The 8,275-nt window shown below is 41.4% G+C and overlaps 1 protein-coding gene across 4 annotated transcripts in view; it reads left to right on the top strand.

Annotated features, from left to right (window-relative positions):
- Filip1 (filamin A interacting protein 1) overlaps positions 1 to 8,275 on the top strand; it is a 196,404-nt gene that overhangs the window by 129,972 nt on the left and 58,157 nt on the right. The gene's annotated exons all lie outside the window — the stretch shown is intronic.

Here is an 8,275-nt window from a genome sequence, read left to right as displayed (position 1 = left end):
AGCAGCCTCTGGCAGGGATGCCCTGTTTAAAACTAGATGATGCTAGATCCTCTTCTAGGGGTAGGATCCTAAACTTCCCAATGCATGTACTTCCTCTCAGCCAAGTCAAGGGACACCGAGACGGGGCCAGGGTGGCATCCCAAGAGTCTGCAGCAAGCTGCCTACCTTAGGTCAGGGTTGGTTTTTTGTCTGTGGTTCATCATCATTTTCTAAACCATAGTGAGGCAGGAATACTAAACAGATCTGCTGTTCTGTTGTTCATGTGTAGGGATTAGGTGCCCAAGAGGATTTTGAATGTTTTTACCACAAAGAAGTGGTAAATATTCACCCTGTCTTGAACTTCCACATTAGTATTTATCAAGCTTGGCACAGATCCTCATAGGTGTGTACACTTTCTATGGGTCAAATAAAATAAATTACACTAACATTGTGAAACAAGTTATAAAGTGTCGCCCCAAGTCTTCCCCTGAGCTGACTGGCACAGGAGACTGCACTGTTTACGTGAGGGGCAGAGGGTCATTGTCACCCTCATTGTGCTCCCAAGGTGACTATGTCCCCATTTCAAAAATGCAGACAGAAGGCAGAGCTAAGCTTCCCCCCCACCCCCACCCCCATTATAGCTTTGCTTGTTTCAGAGACTTCATAATCCAGGAAGTTTAAACACTGTCAAAATTGATACCAGGTATAATGATCCATAGCAGCAGTTTGCCTTTAAAGGAAGCTGTTCTAAGGTTCAGCTTCTGAGCTCTGTAAGGCCAGTTACACTGCTCTGCTGCATGTGGAATGTTCTGGAATCCCCAGTGTCCTCTCTGGCATCTTCCATAGTATGGATGACGTGCGCCTGTTTGCCTGGATCTGATAGGGTTTTACACAGTCTAGCTTTCTAGGATTCTGTTCCCTTAGTAACTAAGGTTTACTTGCAAGCAAACCAGCAGCATAGTTGGTGAGCCTGATTTGTCATAGGGGCTCATAGGACTTTATGTGAGGACATCACTACTATTGTGCTACAACATCTGTTTGTTCTTTTCATAGTCTTTTTCTTTCTCTTTAAAATTAAAAGAAAAAAATTTTCTTTTTCTGTTTGTTTGTTTGTTTGCTTGTTTGTTTTCGTTTTTTTTTTCAAGATAGGGTTTCTCTGTGTAGCCCTGGCTGTCCTGGAACTCACTCTGTAGACCAGGCTGGCCTCGAATTCAGAAATCTGCCTGCCTCTGCCTCCCAAGTGCTGGGATCAAAGGCGTGTGCCACCACACCTAGCCAGAAAAATTCTTTAAATGACTCTAAATGTTTTGCCTGTGTGTGTGTGTGTGTGTGTGTGTGTGTGTGTGTGTGTGTGTGTATGTATGTGTTAGTCACATATGTGCCTGGTGCCCTCTGAGAAGAAGACATTGGATCACCTATAACTGGAGTTACCAACTGTTGCTAGCCAACATGTGGGTGCTGAAAATTGAACCCTGGGCTCTCTGCAAGAATCAATGCTCTTAATCATTGAACCATTTTTTTTTTTACAGCCTTGAACTTGGAACTCAGAGCAGTCTAACCTAACTAAACCCATCTCCATTTTTATTCATTGTAGCATTTTAGATCACATGCTCCTAGAGGCCTCCTCTAATTGTGCAGATTCAAGTCAGATATTTTAGGTAAACATCACTCCCAGCCAGGTGGTGGTGGTGGTGGTAGTGTATGCCTTTAATCCCAACACTTGGGAGGCAGAGGCAGGAGCTGCTCTACGGACTTGACAATAGCCTGATCTACTGAGCAAGTTCCAAGACAGCCAATGCTACACAGTGAAATCCTGTAGTGAAAAGAAAGAAAGAGCCGGGCAGTGGTGGTGCATGCCTTTAACCCCAGCACTCTGAGTTCGAGGCCAGCCTGGTCTACATAGTGAGTTCCAGGATAGCCAGGGCTACACAGAGAAACTGTGCCTCAGAAAAACCAAAAAAAAAAAAAAAAAAAAAAGAAAGAAAGAAAGAAAGGAGAGAGAGAGAGAGAGAGAGAGAGAGAGAGAGAGAGAGAGAGAGAGGGAGAGAAGGAAAGGAAGAAAGAGAGAAAGAGAAATAAAGAGAGAGAAAGAAATCAATTGATCGATTGATCGATCATTACTACCTGTGCCTTCTCCAGCACATGGTTTTTCTACCATCTTACCATATTATAAGTTACTTTCCATTTCAGCATCCCTTCAAACTGACAGGATGTAATTCTTTCCGTAACACTGAATGCAATGCATCGCCCAATGTGAATGTTCCGAGCGTGTTTAATGAATGATTGATTTAGCTCTGTTTTTGAGCCTGTTTCATTTTATTGTGTCTCTGACTCTGGTTGCCTGGCAAAGCCCCTAATGCCTCCTTTAACGTCATGACTCACACTTTACCTGTGGCCCAGGGCAGCCATGGAGTGACTCTTTGCTGCCCCCACATGTTTTGAATCCGCTCCCTCTGCAACCAACTGAGAGGACACTCCTCCTTCTCTAGTGTTACCATGAGCACAGAGAGGAGGTAGGCTCCATGGCAGAGATGTGAGACTCCTGTGCTTCTTTCTGTGCCTGATCCTCATATTTGTTTGTAAGTAACTTGAACATCAAGCTGACTCTTTCTTCTCTAATCCCCTTTCTCTTCTCATACAGAAGAAGGAAGCTCATTTGAGAGCTGTCTTCAAAGAATTCTTCTCTCTGGTTCATTTACATTCTTAAGGTCTATTGAGGTGCTTCCTGGAGTCCTAAGACCTTAACCACTTGTTTCTGGTTTATCTGCTCTGTGCAAATAATGTTCAAAGGAAGAAGTTTTCTTCTTTAATTTTATCCCTTTTCACAAAAATTAACACATCCCTAAAAGTGGAGCTGTACAGTGGTTTTATCCTAAGGTGCAGGATCTTTTCTGTACATTGAATCATGTATTTGAACTCATGAACAAATTTACTGTGATTGCATGGTCATCACTAATCTGCCAGTTTGAAAGATATTACACAGGCTGGGTGTGTGGTAGTACATAACTTTAATTTCATGGAGGCAGAGACAGGTGGATGTCTGTGACTTTGAGACCAGCCTGGTCTACATAGTGAATTTCAGGCCAATCAGAGCTATGTAGAGAGTCTCTGTCTCAAAGGGGGAAAAGCTATCACAAGGCCAGATGAGGTGGCTCAGTATGTAAAGATGCTTGGGGCAGTAAAGATGCTCAGTAAAGATGCTTGGGGCAGCGGATGACCTGACTTTGAGCCTTGGAACGCTCATGGCAGAAGGAGAGAACCGGTTCCTACAAATTATCCTCTGACCTCCATGTGCACGGTGTAGCAGTTTGCATGCACACACAAAACACAAACAAATAATGAGTAAATAAAACAGATGTGATAAAAATTTATCTTAAGTCATAATATCATAGAAACAGCATTGTTAGTCTTTCCAGAGTTAGCTCTACACCAGTTACAGGGACCCCCTAGTAAGTTCCTGATGGATAGAGCAGCTCTCGATATAGGATACACTGTAGCTCTCTTATTTGGTAATTAGTATCTAGGATAATTAAGTGAAGATGAAGTGTGTAACACGTGATTTAATATTATGACTAAATGCAAGAATAAGTGATTTTTTTTTTTTTTAGTAAAAGAAACAGGTATTTTCTTTTCTCATCTGGAAGTACTAAAAGTCTGAACAGCCAAAGGATTCTTCAACAGCAACAAGAACACAACAAAAACACTGCTAGAAGTGTCACCATCCCCAGCTTCAATATATATTGTAGAGCCATAGTACCAAAACTGTATAGTACTGGCACCAAAACAGACACATAGACCAGTGGAACAGAAGACACTTGCATAAATCCACACAGCTACAACAACCTGGTATTTGACAAAGATGCCAAATACACTCATTGGAGAAAAGGCAGTTTCCCTACCAAATGACGGTGGGGAACTGGACATCCACATGTAAAAGAGTGAAACTAGTTTCAAATTGCTCATCCTGTACAAAGGTCAATCAACCTGGATCAAAGGCCTTGAATTATGACTCCAAACCCTGAAACGAAAACACTTCAACTAAGAGGTATAGGAATAGGCAAAGACTATTTGAAAAGGATTCTGGCAGCTTGGGAATAATATTGAGAAATGACTGGTGGGGTTGCATGAAACCCAAAGGCTCCTAAAGAAAGTAAGTGAATAGGGAGCCTACAGAAGATGACAGAAATCTCCGCTAGCCACACATCTGAAAGAGGGTTAGTATCTAGAATTTATTTAAAAATTCTAAGAGCTAAACAGCAAAGTAACAAACTACTCAGTAAATGGGTTAATGCCACGAACACACAGCTCTCAGAAGATGAGATACAAATGGCCAATAAATATGTAAAAAGATGTTCAGTATAATTCCTCAGGAAAATGAAAATTAAAACAATAGTGAGATTCCATTTACTGCCTGTCAGAATGGCTATCATAAAGAAAACAACATGCTGGCAAAGACTCAAGGAGGGAGAGCTAATACGCTGTTGGTAGAAGTGTAAATTAGGCCAACTACTATGGAAATCACCATAGAAGTTCCTTAATAAACGAAAAGTTTATATAACCTATGATCCTACTATATTACTCTTGGGTGTACTCTCAAAGGACTTTAAGTCAATACAGCACAGGGATACTTGAACATTTTACATTAAAAAACTATTTATTTTTATGTACGTTTATATGTGTTTACCTGCATACGTTTATGTGCAGCATGTGGATGCAGAGGCCTGCAGAGGCCAAAAGAAGGAGTCAGATCCTCTGGAACTGAAGTTACAGGCAGTGCCGAGCTGCCAGTCATGGGTGCTGGGAACCAGGGCCTGGGCCAGAGCACATGCTCTCAATCACTGAGCCATCCTTCCAGCCATGATATGTGCACTTTTATCTTTACTGCAGCACTATTCACAATAGTCAAGTTACAAATCACGCTAGACATCTGTCGACAGAAGCAGAAAGAAGAATGGTATACACACAATAGAGTTTTACTCCATTATAAAGTTGAACAAAAATATAGTAACAGGAAAATAGGTGCCAGTGGGGACCATCATATTAAGCTAAGTACACCACACTCAGGTAAATGAATATTGCATGTTCTCTCACCTGTGAATCCTAGATTTTGTATAGATGCATAATCCATAGACACGGAAGTAGGTGTGAGACAGGGGCATGAGACTAACAGGAAAGAGAGGAAAGGCAAAGAGATTGACCAGTTATAGTCAAGTACATGATATAATTGTACAAAAATTATCCATGACACTCATCACTATATACAAAAAATGTACTCCAATAGAGTTTTATATTAAAAGTTCTCCACAAGAAGAGGCCATCTAACAAAAATTATAGCAAACATCTCTATTGACTTAGGACCTATTCTGGGCCAAGTTCAACATTAGTCACTCCATGAATGTATATAATTCCATCCTGGCAACATTCGTATGAAGTTGTTATGGTTTTGTTCCATAGATGATAAAGTTAACTTAGAGCAACAGTCATAGATCACCCAGGACCAGACTTTTTGTTTTTCACTTCTAGGGCCAGAAAATAATTCTGAGACTTTTAAAAACTGGGCTCATCCCACCGTACCACACTTAAGATCATTTTGCATGTTTTACATTCTTGTTTGTCTTACTGCTTTAGAATGTATTTAATTTCCTTTAGGCTTAGGTCACCTATACTAGCGTGAGTTAACCGTGAAAGCCATGCTGTCAAGAGCATTACATCAGTTTATGTTTGAAAGCTGACTTTTATCTGCAGTGAGGAATAAGTCGTCTTCAGAATGTGGTTTGTGGAGGAAGTGTGTAGATGGCTCTCTCATGGTGGTCCCTGTCGAATAAGAATGTGGCAATAGCAGAACAAGGGAGCCATGAACCTGTGTTCTTGATGTGCCTCCCAGTACAACCTACTCAGTGCCTTTCTGTCCTCAGCTTCACAGCCGTGCTTGAATAGCCTAAAAGGAATTCTGACCATGCCAACAAGTGGGTGTAGCACAGTCTTCGTGTTGGGTTTAGATTCTAGGAACACTGTGCACAGGATCATCCATAGCCCGAATGAAGGCAGCTTGCTCAGGACTAAGATTCTAGGGAGGAAACAGGGAACTTTCTAGTTTAGATTTTTTCCCTTTATGGAAGCACTTTATTCTAGTTTAGAAATTCTAATTCTATTCTATTTGTCTTTGTGTATCTATTATGAGAAGCATGGATAATGTGGCTTTTTTTTCTTTCTTTTCCTGTTTTACTTCAAAGTTGCTGTTGCTGAATTTAATGAGAAACCCTGTCTCTGAACATGTAAAGCTGAGAGTGAATAAGGAAGATGTGGTATCAACTCCTGGTCTCCACAAACACATTCTCACACATGAGTGCATACATATGTATGCACACATGTACACATACTAGGAGGAGGAGGATGGGGGAGAAAATGCCTGTTTCATCTAGGAGATGCAGCCTTTAGTTGGGGTGCAGTTTATCTAGTGAGAGATGACTGGGCTCCTGTTTATTCTATCTGCCAAGTAGCATTGGACAAAGCATAAATCCGTATCTATGGCGGCGCTGTAGCACAGGAGCCTCCTGTACATCAACAGATACTGGTCTACAAAAGGAAGGGCTCCTACACTTATCTCGTTCATGTAAGCATATATGTTGTTGCCAGAAGTCAGGTCACAGCCTGTGCCCAACAAGCCGGTTTGCCCACCTGTCCTCCATGAGCCAATTGAAATAGCAATTGGATGACAATACTTTTCCCTTTAGCCCCTCTCATATCTGGGGTCAACTTTTTGCATTGACTAAAGATGAAAGTGTCATCTTGAAAGAAGAAACTGAATGTAGGGGCTTGGGAACAAGAACGGCAATTTGGAATCATGTATGAAGGAGGAAGACAAGTGGTGGTAATGTAGGTTGGTTCACTGGACAGCTCCATTAAAAAAAGCTACTGTTTATGTCTCCATCAGTGGGACTACAGATATGCACCAGAGTGTCTGCTTCTTACATGGCTTCTGAAAAGCCACACATGGGTCCTCAGGCTTGCCATGCAAGCACTCTCCCAAAGGAGCTGTCTTGCTAGCTCCAGGCCACTGTCTCCTGTTCAGACATGGTCCCCTGCTAGCATGACTTTACACTGTGCTTTTGTGGGTCCCTCCTATCCACCTCCCACCCCCTGGTGATGAATTACTTCTTCATTAGCCTGGTTTTTCAGCCTTGACCGTCTCATTAATATTTCTAATTAGTATGTTCTTCAGAAATCAGTATTTTACATTTCATCTTGAAATGAGTATGTGCATCTGCATTAGCAACACTGGTACTATGCAAACTCTAATTCACTGTTGGTCCACTAGTGAATTTGTCTTTATCCATCTGGAAGAGATTAATTTGGAGACTGAAAAAAAAAAACCCACACAGACACACAACCAAGTGAGAAGGCTTAAGAAATGGTCAGGTTATGAATTCAGTACTTACATTTAACTAGTTAGCCCTCCTGTTAAAACATGCACCAGTGACTAAGTGTGTAGTTTTGAACTCATGGCTTACGGTGGTGCTGGAGAAAACTGTTGTACTATTATGGACTAAATTCTGTGCCCAACCAGCTGTTAAAGTCACACTGGTTTATCTTTTAGCCTTCTGGTAAAGCAGCTCCAAGCTTAGAAGGGAACACAAATGCACAGCAAATGTCAGCTGTATCACAGTGTGTCAACAGAAAAAGCCCCCAGAGGTGCAAGCATTGTATGATGGGAACCCAAGACGATGCCATCTACATCTGTGGTTTTCTTGAGAGTGTCAATAAAATGTTGAGCAAAACCATCAAAAGACTACCAAGTTGCCTTGTCTGGTGGTGACAGTCTGGGTGTTCAAGAGGTAGAATTTGATGTGAAGTACTTAGTTTAAAAGCTCAGCACAGCACAGTGTGAGATCTAACCATGTGCTTCTGTATGAAGCAGATTACTTAGGAGACATGAAATCAGTAAGAATGGCTATTCATTAATTGCATGTGGAGTTAGAACTACAGGGAACATGGTTGTAGACTAAAGGGAGTGGGGCTTCCCTTTAGAGTACATTTGAATACTGCATCGAGAGCATAAATAGAAAAATTTGATCATTGCTGGCCTTGTGTACCCTAAAACAGGCTTTCCAGGACCAGCCATCCCTTGCCTCCTCTCTCATATTAGTACCACTTAACTAAAGCAATTTGTATGTGGTTAATATTAGCACAAATTCTTTTTCTGCTCCCTTGCTTCCTAGCAACCGAAGCAGAGAATCTGCTTGACAATCTATTGTTGGATTAAAAAAAAAAATTAAGAAAACCACCAGTGAGTCTT

The sequence above is a fragment of the Mus caroli genome, unplaced genomic scaffold (assembly GCF_978045245.1).
Source record: "Mus caroli unplaced genomic scaffold, Mus_caroli_1 scaffold_11, whole genome shotgun sequence".
Taxonomy (NCBI): domain Eukaryota; kingdom Metazoa; phylum Chordata; class Mammalia; order Rodentia; family Muridae; genus Mus; species Mus caroli.
Note: the sequence above shows the minus strand (reverse complement) of the source record. Positions and strands in the feature narration are given on the sequence as shown.